At 38.6% G+C, this 12352-nt stretch overlaps 1 pseudogene; it reads right to left on the bottom strand.

Moving 5' to 3' along the window:
• Nucleotides 1–4448: 4448 nt before the first annotated feature.
• On the bottom strand, nucleotides 4449–5762 carry LOC132502973 (influenza virus NS1A-binding protein-like; annotated as a pseudogene).
• Nucleotides 5763–12352: the final 6590 nt, after the last annotated feature.

Here is a 12352-nt window from a genome sequence, read left to right as displayed (position 1 = left end):
TTATCAACACATGATAAGACTCAAGAAGTGACAAACTACAAGTCTTTTTTTTAAAACAAAATCTATAGCTTTCTATCAATAAAAACACTACAGTCCCTTTAAAAATATCAAAATAAACATATAAAAATGTTTTCTAAAAAATCTCTTCAAATATTTCTAATAAGAGATGGTATTACAAAGAGTCAAGAGAAAATATTTGGAGTGGGCACAAGATCCCTGCTCCCTGTCTTCTTCTTTAGCAGATAGTCAGAATAAACTTAGTTTAAAAAATTTGCACACAATGGTCTTTGGTACAAAATGATGACCACATCAGTGAGCTTTGTTTTTTAGTAAATATGTTACATAATGTTACTCTTGAAATTTTCAGGATTAATTAAAATTTCTTCATTTTGTGGAGTGTTTAGTTTGTTTTTAAGCAATACTTTCCTACTGGTAATTTTTATCAGTTAATAATTTATATTAAAATGATAATGCTTGTTTGATCTCTGAATTTATGAATGTGTGGGTTAATTGATGTTATAATATAGTTTTATATTTTTATTTTTGAAATTATTAAATATTTAGCTTCATGGATTTTATTTTATGAAATCTAAACTATTTATTTGTTTATTTTGCCAAATATAACTATTTATATTTGGTCAGTATTATGTAAAATAAATGATGAAATATCAGTGGGTTTTTTTTTTTTTTTTTTCAATGTTGCATCCACTAATCACCAATTTGGTCTCTTATCATATGTCACCATCTCAGAAAGCCCTTTCTGTCTACTCTGCCCAAAACAGAATGTTTCAGACTCCCACACCAGGCCAGTCAGTACCTCACTTGGCTTAATTTTCCTGCCACTTAGATATTGTTTTGAAATCATATTATTTATATATATATATATATATATATTTTCATTTTTATTGGAGTATAATTGCTTCACAATGTATTAGTTTCTGCTGTACAACAAAGTGAATCAGCTATACACATACATATATCCCCATATCCCCTCCCTCTTGAGCCTCCCTCTCACCCTCCCTATCTGACCCCTCTAGGTGGTCACAAAGCATTGAGCTGATCTCCCTGTGCTATGCAGCAGCTTCCCACTAGCTGTCCATTTTACATTTGGTAGTGTGTATGTGTCAGTGCTACTCTCTCACTTCATCCCAGCTTCCCCTCCCCCACCACGCCCTCAAGTCCGTTCTCTATATCTGAGTCTTTATTCCTGCCCTGCCACTAGGTTCAACAGTATCGTTTTTTTTAGATTCCATATATATGCGTTAGCATATGGTATTTGTTTTTCTCTTTCTGACTTACTTCACTCTGTATGACAGACTCTAGGTCCATCCACCTCATTACAGATAACTCAATTTTGTTCCCTTTTATGGCTGAGTAATATTCCACTATGGAGAACAGTATGGAGGTTCCTTAAAAAACTAAAAATAGAACTACCATATGACCCAGCAGTCCCACTACTGGGCATATACCCTGAGAAAACCATAATTCAAAAAGAGACATGTACCACAATGTTCATCGCAGCACTATTTACAGTAATGAGGACATGGAAGCAACCTAAGTGTCCATCAATAAATGAATGGATAAAGAAGATGTGGTACATATATACAATGGAATATTATTATTATTATTATTTTTTTTTTTTTTTTGCGGTATGCGGGCCTCTCACTGTTGTGGCCTCTCCCGTTGCGGAGCACAGGCTCCGGATGCGCAGGCTCAGCGGCCATGGCTCACGGGTCCAGCCGCTCCGCGGCATATGGGATCCTCCCAGACTGGGGCACGAACCCGTATCCCCTGCCTCGGCAGGCGGACTCTCAACCACTGCGCCACCAGGGAGGCCCTGGAATATTATTTATATTTTAACCTACTTATTATTCATCGTCCCTCAAAGAAGTATAAGCCCCTGAGAGTAGGAATTTTTCTGTGTCCCCAATACATAGAAAAATGCCTTGCATACCATAGGTGATTATTAAATATTTGTTAAATGAATGTGGTAATAAATGAATTGAAGAGCCACTAATTCCAGTTTTTGAAAATATAATAATCATGGTAACAATATGAGTTGCTACAATTTGGGGGTTATTAGTATTGATACTGAGATGAGTATCTGTTATTTTTAAATTTGGTATTATTTAAGATTTAATCCCATTTTAAAAAAATAGCGAATCAAAGGTAATAAATATTCTAAAGTGACTAAGAATCCATTTCAAAAATTGCTCTTCAGGAAGATTACACCGATTTACATTTCTACCAGTGATTCATTCTCATTTTACTGTTTGACTTTCAAACTTCTGTTCATAGGCGTCTGTCTCCACCAGTATTGGTCTCTCTTTCTTTCTTTCAGCTGATGGTATTAGATCTGTCTTTTTCTACTAAAAGCCACAGTGCCCCTTGGTACAGAAGAAAAGATTTGAGAAAACAACTTGAAGTGCCATTGTTTATTTCCTTAAAATTTAAAGGCGCTTAAAAAGATATGCTCCATAAAATTTGTTGTGGTAAATGATCTTAATGATTAAAAACAAAATTTACTGAAAAATCATCAGTGTCTTCAAATATGCCCTTGCAATCGTGACTATGAGCAAAATACCTACATGCTGTTCATAGGATGGACTTGAAGTTTGCATTTTCATCTAGTTTATATACTGGCAAATTGTTTTATGGTGATTTATGTAATTCTAACATTTTGAATTTTGCAATATACAAAGAAAACAATCCTCTTTAGGTCTTGTTAACAAGTTGCTTGTCAAAATCTGTGTGTGCACATGGCCATGGAGATTTTTTCTTTCTTCTTTATTTTTTAAAAATGCCTGCTTTTATTTTTTTGTGTGGCTAATTGATGTGGAGTGCTGTGTATACATCTGAAAGGTAGCACCTTTAGAGGGGGCACCTCTGCAGGCTTTTATCCCACACATCTAGTAATAATTACTGCATAAATAAATTCATAACACCAGGCAGTTAGAAGCAGTCTAATTGCAACAATTAATTTGTAGACTTACCTAATTAAATTTCCCTAGCCAGAATGTGTTGTCTGCACACATCAAAGTTTACAAAGGAGAAGTAACAGAGCAGAATAAAAAATGACAGTGTCCCTAATAGAGTCCCTTGAGAGGAAATTCTAAGGTTAAAATAAAAATCTATCAATGCTGAACAGGAAAATATGCAGTTCAACCGAAATGATGGATGGTTCTTCTAACCTTCACGCAAAATGATCCTGACACGTATTATTGAAATAGAAATAAGCATATCTTTGTCTACCTTATTGCCTTTATAAAGTGGATGAAATGGCCAGAGTTGGAAAACTCTTTTTTATGTTGTACTTGGGAACATTAAGATGATCTTGATCTCCTTCTTCCTCTTGAGACTCCCATAGCTACTTGTTTATCTGCTTTCTTGCCTTCCTGTAGGAATTGAGTAATTGCACAAATGTATGGCGAGGAGAGAAAACTGCACAGCCTGCACCTTTTGCTAGCACAAAAGAGCCTGCCTCGCCACTGCAGGACATGGGAAAATTCAAGTTTTCCAGTCTTGTGTGTGACATATACAAGAACAAATGAAAATTATAATGTCATACTATTTTTAAAAAGAGAGGAAAAAATAATTTAGTAGCCAAAAGGGCATAGCACAAATCAGATTAACTGGGGAATAATACTATGAAAGCTTTCCAGTAAGTTTTTTTTTTTTTTTTTGCAAAAGCCTTTGCTTTTATTTTTCCCTTTATCACCCACATCCGTAGCTATTTCTCCTTTTACTCTCCTAGGGATTTATTAACATGTAAGGGGCTCTTAGTTTCAAATTTGTATTACAATCATCTCTGCATATCGGGGTGATTGGTTCTAGGGCCCCTGTGGATACCAAAAGCCAGGGATGCTCAAGTCCCTTATATAAACATGAGTTAGTATTTGCATATAACCTGTGCTCATCCTCCTATATACTTTTTTTTTTTAGGCTCTTAAAGAATACACATATTTATTTATAATAAAATACTGAATATGGTTTACACCTTTGAAGAGTAAGTGGTCTAATGTGCATAAACATATTTCTGTCCTGCGCAAGCAATGTGAAGAAAAACAGATAAAAAACAAGTGCAAAAATTCAAACAAGCTACAGAGACACCTCCCTTAACAGATGCAAACATATGGCTAATGCATCTGATTTTCAAGTGGGACAACATATAGAATTTAAAAATCACCTGTTAGTCTTTTTAGAGCATAATGATAACTGTGTTTTTAAAGGCCTAACAGATTTGGTAAGCCTTTAGTGAATCCGAAAGGCTTAAGTAGAGGGATAAACTCAAGGTCACTCCACTGTTCCATCTGCATGCTTAATTCCCGCCATTTCTCCGTCAATTTTTTCTTGCATATTTTTCAAAAAGTAGCCCAAGTTAAGTGAGTGACTATATGTATGAACAACACCATTGAAAAACACAAAGCTTTAAGACAAGAATCCTGTAAAGGAGTAAACACCATTAAATCATCATCGTTCTCTGCCCACAGCGGATTTTTCTTAGGAGAACTGGGGCAGGACTGCTGCTTCTTTACGTGTCAATACACTTGAGGATTCTTCTTGTTTCTTCAGTCTTGGGTATCCTAGTTTTGTTACTAAACCTCTTCCATCAGCTCTTCCAGACTGTCTCCATTCTCCCAGATGCTACGTTGCACCCAGTTGATTACCTTTGTGTACAATTTGCCATTGCTGGGCAAGCAAACATTATCTTCAAGCATTACCTCCAACTTTAGCCGTGGAAGTTTAAGAAACTCTTCCTCTTCTGAAATTTGTAACAAGTGCTCCTGAATATAAGCATCAACCTTATTCAACAAACGGAGTCTCCCATACAACTTGCAAAATTTCGGTAAGAGATGCAGCTGGTAACATCCATTCTAGATAGTAAATAATCACCACAAACCTGCTTTACTCGGTCCATCTTCAGCTTCTTTGCTGCAGAATAAACGTCTTTGACTAATTCCTTATCGGCTTTCAACTGAGCAGTGTAGGCATAATTCAACAAGACTTCAACAGCTTCCAGATTGAGATCATCAAACTTAACGTGAGAAACTCGGTGAGGATCACTATCATTATTAAAGATTTCGAATAAATAGGGACTGCAGCAAGCCAGGACTGCTCTGTGTGCTAACATCTCATGGCCACAGACCTGAAGTCGAACATCACAGAACTGGCCACTTTTCCTCAGGGCATTTAGTTTGGCAACAGAAGACTCAATGAAATTTTCGTCTTCAAACATTAAATATCCATTGGGAATCATTTTTCCTTATAATTTGGCTACTATACTGGTGAGAAATGTATTTCCGGGGTGTTTTAAATAATCCAAGGACAAAGGAAACTCAGCGCTTTGTTGAGGTATGAAGACAGGTGGCTGAAGTGAAGGCAGAGGTGTCTGAAGCTCTAATGGTGATTCCAAAACTATCAGGCTTGAAAATGATGTAATCAAGTCCTTTAAAGCTATAGACACGAACTTCTTCTGTGATAATCATGCATCATAATCTGGTTCATCTCTAAAGAGATGGAAAAACTCATCTCTGGAGCTTCAAAGGGGAGCAGGAGGAAGCGGGCGGGAATCGGCCCAACGGAAAGTGCCTCGAGGCCACCGAGGAGGGAGCGAGCGAGCGGGGAGACGAGCGGATAGCACGCGGAGGCTGCGAGGAAGGGGAGCGCACCGGAAATTCGCGGGGACTCGCTCGTTCGCTGGCACAGCGGCGCTGAAGCCGCAGGCGGCGAAACTGTGCCCAGCAGTTCCGAGCGACCGACCTCCACGCACGTCCCGGAGACACTGCCCTCGCCGCCGCTGCCGCCCGCTAGCGCCTCACCCCTTCGCACGTCACCACGTGCGCCGCTGCTGTAGCCGCCGCCAACACCTCCCCGACGCTTCCGGCTGGAAAGCGTCGTCCCTATATACTTTAAATTGTCTCTAGATTACTTATAATACCTAATACAATGTAAATGCTATGTAAATAGTTACCAGGCACAACAAATTCAAGTTTTGCCATTTGGAACTTTCTGGAATTTTTTTTCAAATACTTTCAGTCCAAGCTTGGTTGAATCCTCGGATGCAGAGCCTGTGGATACAAAGGGCTGACTGTACAGCTATTCTACGTAGGTCTCACTGCCCTTACTAGACTACAAGTGCTTTCTCACCCTGCTTCCCCACCATGGTGGTCTTCTGTCTTCACCTCTCACCACCCTCCTTCCCATTCCCTATCCATGGCTGGTGATGATTGCCATCTGCCGTATAAATGTGGAGCTCCTGAGCCAGTGCTAGGGAGGGCAGGCTGAGCATGAGGGGCCCCAGTTCCCATCTCTACCCTGCTAGTAGTGAGGGGTACAGACTCAGTCAACATGGCTGATGCTAAGAGATGATGCCGTCAGTGAAAAGTCTTCCAGGGACCTTTTCTCAACGCCTTGTGGTTGCCTCTGAGCAGCTACCTCTTCCTTGTGAGGAATGGGATGGGTTTTCTTACAAAATAAAATATAGATTAATTTAGAAGGGCATCTAAGCAGGGTTGTTATTAATAAAGAAAATATTATTTATAGAACTGTAGTGGGGGATGAAGCTTTATATTTAGGCACTGTAACATCCTCTTATTCCATCTTGACTTATGTCTGCAAATGTTGGTAGGAGTAAAAGGCAGACGAGGTAGGATACATCTGAGTTTCCTTATAGAAACTTACATTAAAGTTTTAATAGCAAATAAAGAATAGATAACACTAAACGAAAATTCGGAAACCGTGTCAGTGCAAAGTTTCTGAGCGCTGCGTCTTCACTGATTGTGGGACGTACCTTTCCATTTCATGAAGAAAAACGTAGATTCTTAACTGTGGGTTAGAGATATTTACAAGGAAATGTGCTGACTTCAAATCTTTTATTGATGTCATCCCTATCTGTATTTTCTCTTGCATATTTTTAAACCAATAGGAGCCTTTAAATGCCAAATGAAACACTTCCCACAAAATTACAACAGTCTTCTCTCCATTCTCTTGAGGAAAGTGTAGCTCCAACAGTTTTGTCTAGAAAGATTACCTTTGCTTAGACCAGGTTCTATTTATGTCTCATACCCAACATGGAATGATGATGTGTTGAGCAAAGATGGATGCATGTAGGGTAAGAAATCCAGAAAATTCCTTGGGTATTTTTCAGTCAGAATATTAGTCTGATTTCATCCTTTTATTTTACATGTAGGTTCCCAGAGAATTAGTTGTACTGAGATTCAAATGCAAGTGTCACATCATGTAAAATAGAGTTGATCTTTGATCCTGTGTAATAATGGATTATTACCACCCTTTGAAAAAGTAGAAAATTAGGAGCTTTCAATCCCTGTGCCTATGACATATTATTTGATTTATACATCTGATTCAAATAAATTTGACTTTGAAATGTGTCTGCCATAAGAAGGGTCTACATATAGAATTCAGGTCAAAATGAAGTAAAAGCAAATCCTATCTTCTGATGTGAATTAAATTAGACTCTCAGAACAATAGGATGAAAGAAAGATAATGAAGTTTGGGTGATGGAATTAACCAGAAAAGCACTCCTCCCCCTTTGACCTCTTTTGGAACAGTCTCCTTTCGGCTTCTGTGACACCACACCCTCCTTGTGTGCTTATTCTCAGTAAACTTTGCTGGCTCATTCTGTTTTGCTTGGATCTCATCATGGTTTTATCCCAGCCTTCTTTTCCTCTTGTTCTATTCTGATGGATTTCCAAGGGAGGTCTCTGAATCAGGAGCACCATCACCACCCCACAGGATACTTGTTAGTAATGCAAATTTCAGGCCTCACCCCAGAAACTCAAGCCCTATTTACTAAATCTGAAACTCTGGAAGTGGGGTCCAACAACAAGCTATGTTTTCTCAAATGCTCCAGGTGGTTCTGAATGTACACTCAAGTTTGAGAACATCTGCTCTCTTCTGAGGCTTTCTGATCCATGATTCGGGGCTTCAGGTGTGATATATGTACTGTGGGAGATTGTATTTTCCAGAGATAGCCACAAACATATCCCTTGTTTCATAAGCCCTTCTTGAACCTTGCTACTCCCCCATCAACAGTGAAATCTAATTATCCTCCTCTTGAATCTGAGCAGAATAGTGACTTATTTGTAACTAATAGTATAGAGTGGGATTGAGTCTAACTTCTGAGGATAAGCATAAAAGGTGATGTCTTTTTGAATTATGGTTTTCTCAGGGTATATGCCCAGTAGTGGGATTGCTGGGTCGTATGGTAGTTCTATTTTTATTTTTTTAAGGAACTTCCATACTGTTCTCCATAGTGGCTGTATCAATTTACATTCCCACCAACAGTGCAAGAGGGTTCTCTTTTCTCCACACCCTCTCCAGCATTTATTGTTTGCAGATTTTTTGATGATGGCCGTTCTGACCCGTGTGAGGTGATACCTTATTGTAGTTTTGATTTGCATTTCTCTAATGATTAGTGATGTTGAGCATTCTTTCATGTGTTTGTTGGCAATCTGTATATCTTCTTTGGAGAAATGTCTCTTTAGGTCTTCTGCCCATTTTTGGATTGGGTTGTTTGTTTTTCTGATATTGAGCTGTATGAACTGCTTATAAATTTTGGAGATTAATCCTTTGTCAGTTGCTTCATTTGCAAATATCTTCTCCCATTCTGAGGGTTGTCTTTTCATCTTGTTTATGGTTTCCTTTGCTGTGCAAAAGCTTTTAAGTTTCATTAGGTCCTATTTGTTTATTTTTGTTTTTATTTCTATTTCTGTAGGAGGTGGGTCAAAAACGATCTTGCTGTGATTTATGTCATAGAATGTTCTGCCTATGTTTTCCTCTTAAGAGTTTAAAGTGTCTGGCCTTACATTTAGGTCTTTAATCTATTTTGAGTTTATTTTTGTGTATGGTGTTAAGGAGTGTTCTAATTTCATTCTTTTACATGTACCTGACCAGTTTTCCCAGCACCACTTATTGAAGAGGCTGTGTTTTCTCCACTGTATATTCTTGCCTCCTTTATCAAAGATAAGGTGATCATATGTGTGTGGGTTTAACTCTGGGCTTTCTATCCTGTTCCATTGATCTACCTTTCTGTTTTTGTTCTACTACCATACTGTCTTGATGACGGTAGCTTTGTAGTGTAGTCTGAAGTCTGGGAGCCTGATTCCTCCAGCTCCGTTTTTCTTCCTCAAGATGATTGTTTTGGCTATTCGGGGTCTTTTGTGTTTCCATACAAATTGTGAAATTTTTTCTTCCAGTTCTGTGAAAAATGCCAGTGGTAGTTTGATAGGGATTGCATTGAATCTGTAGATTGCTTTGAGTAGTAGAGTCATTTTCACAATGTTGATTCTTCCAATCCAAGACCATGGTATATCTCTCCATCTGTTTGTATCATCTTTAATTTCTTTCATCAGTGTCTTATAGTTTTCTGCATACAGATCTTTTGTCTCCTTAGGTAGGTATATTCCTAGGTATTTTATACTTTTTGCTGCAGTATCCCCTCCCTCTTAAGCCTCCCTCCCACCCTCCCTGTCCCACCCCTCTAGGTTGTCACAAATCATCGAGCTGATCTCCGTATGCTATGCAGCAGCTTCCCACTAGCCATCCATTTTACATCTGGTAGTGTATATAAGTCAGTGCTACTTTGGTCGTTAACTCTATTTGAACTTTCAGTGCAGCAGGCCTGGCCAAGGCCATAACACAGAAATAAAATATTTTGTGGATACCGAGTGAGGTAGACATAGAAAGAAAGGGGAATAGGTTCTCAGGATATTAATGTATGATCTATAACATGTGAAAAAGGACCACTGAGAAAGTATTTCTCCATCAGTTTTCAGGAAATGATGGAATAAATATAAGGTAGAAGGAAACATACCATTTCAGGGTGTGTGTGCTCTGATTGAAAGAAGGGAACAAGGTAGTACAGTCAATGGAGAGTCAGCTATTGTGCCCCTCCATGGCACTTCCAGAAAAGCACCAGCTAATTGTCCCATTTAAGTGTCCACTCGGTTAGGACTGCATATGAATGTTAATGTTTTTTGTTTTTTTTTAATTCAAAATATCTTAGGCTTTCAGCAACCAGTGGCACCTTGCTTTTTCTTTTCACAGCTCCCTTTTGACTACAAGTGTGTACAACATTTATTAATCTATCTACTCCATTCAGATACGTTTGAAACCAGTATATCCTTTTCCCCTTTGCTTTTAAATGAAAAGAAACTAAAATTGAAAAGAAATCTTTCATCTCACTACCTTTCCCTTGAATGTGAAAGCTAGGCTTGAACTAGCTTTTCTGCCACTCGTAACTTCTTGTGGAGTTGTTCAGTAGGTTTTCTTACAAAACAAGGCAAACTATTTTGCTTTTAGGGAATAAAGAAGGATTAAAAAAATACCATTCATCATCAAGTAGATTTCCATTAGCACAGTGATCAGGTTCAGTACGTGGTATGAACACCTCTATTATGTGCTAGAAGCGCTCATTTTCCTTTCAAAACTATACTGAAAATAGTTTGATGTCAATTTCCATGGTGATAGAAAAGAAGAACATCACTTGGAACCATGACAAGCACATGTATCTGAATTATTGTGAAACACTGAGTTGGTCCCTCTATGTCAAGAGTTCTCTGGTTTTTGTTTTTATTATTGTTTCATTACCTGAGAAGAAAAAAAATGCTTTTAAAAAAATGTAGGGCAATTATTGAATTGCATCCTTTTAAATATCTTGCTGGTCAACCTTTTTTTTTTTTTTTTTCCCAGAAGACGATGTTTCAAAGCAAGCATCCTAATTCTGCTTTTGTAAAAAATTTAATAATGCAACTCTCTTTGGATGGAAAAGAGCTTTGTGTAAGGCAGCAATACCTAATATTACCTTTATATTGCCAAATGCCACCATTTAATTGTTTTTATTGTTGATGAGGCAAAGAAACTTTTGGATAAGTAATATATTGGTATAACTTTCCAGTCTTCTTTTTCTTCTACAATTTGTACCTACTTGGTATCACACGTTAAAACTATGCAAGTATGAACCTCTCTGGTGCAGTACTTGTGAGGGATGTGATTAATCTGGTTTGCTTTTTCTGGGTTCCAGAATCAGGCCAACAATTGTCAGATAGGAGCCTCCTAGCCCAGGTAGGTTCTACATCATATTTTGAAGAACTTCAAACGTGTTAAGTCACGACTTCAAAATAGAGGCAGAGAATTGGTTGAACAAGAATGAGCTCACACTGTGGGTTTACTGTATATTTTATCTTATTGAATACAATACACTCAAATAGAATACCTGCACCAGTCAAATTAAATCTCAATTACTCATCGCAAAAGAACTCATGAAGACCCTGAAACCCTTATTCAGATGTTTCTAAGGCCTTTGTTTCCATTCTACTCCTGTTCAGGTCCTCTGCTTTCATTTTTCTGTCATTACATCCTTTCTGCCTACAACCCACAGTTTTATCTATTAAAATGGCTTCTTGCTCATATCTAGACTTTTAATACTATTTGCAGAAATTCATTCATCCCCCTTTCTGCAATGATCTTTTTTACCTGTGTGTCTGAGAGTTTTAACTTTGTGCTATACTTCCTTCACACGCTGTCAGTCTTAGTTACTAAGAAAGATCTAGATGTTACCAAATCAAAACTTGAGTCCACTCACCCATGAGCAGTAAAGCCAATCTACTGACACTGGGTTATGGTGAAGGAAAGTACAGCATTCCAAGGTGCCAAACAAGGAGTCCAGGACAGCTAGTGCTCAAAAAGCTTGAACTCCCTGATGGGTTTCAGCAAAACATTTTTAAAGGCAAAGCAGGGCTTCCCTGGTGGCGCAGTGGTTGAGAGTCCGCCTGCCGATGCAGGTGACGCGGGTTCGTGCCCTGGTCCGGGAAGATCCCACATGCCGTGGAGCGGCTGGGCCCGTGAGCCATGGCCGCTGAGCCTGCACGTCCGGAGCCTGTGCTCCGCAACGGGAGAGGCCACAACAGTGAGAGGCCCACATACCGAAGAAAAGAAAAAAAAAAAAAAAGGCAAAGTAAGTGAGGGTACGTGATCAGCTCATGCACAATTCTCTGATTGGTTGATGGTGAGGTAAAGTATCAATAAAAAGGTTATAAGTTGTTGAAATTTTCCAGTTTCCAGCCACACTCCAGAGAATGTGTGTTAATTTCTTCCATTCAATGGGGGTTTTAGCATCTGCAAAACAACTCAGGAAATGTGAGTACTGAGTACTTCAGAGAGGAGCTAAAGCAGAAGATCTTCCCGGGAGGGATCTGTCCCTGGAAGGCTCCATAGGGTCCTGCTCAGTTACGTAGAGCTGGCTTTCTCTCTACTTGGTATCAGCCCTTTCACATCTTAACCAGAGTTACAGAAGGTATTTCCTTGTCTTCAAATTTCCTCCAAGTTGGGCATG

This window comes from Mesoplodon densirostris, chromosome 15 (genome assembly GCF_025265405.1).
Source record: "Mesoplodon densirostris isolate mMesDen1 chromosome 15, mMesDen1 primary haplotype, whole genome shotgun sequence".
Lineage (NCBI taxonomy): Eukaryota > Metazoa > Chordata > Mammalia > Artiodactyla > Ziphiidae > Mesoplodon > Mesoplodon densirostris.
The sequence above is the reverse complement of the archived record's forward strand: the minus strand, read 5'-3'. Positions and strand labels throughout refer to the sequence as shown.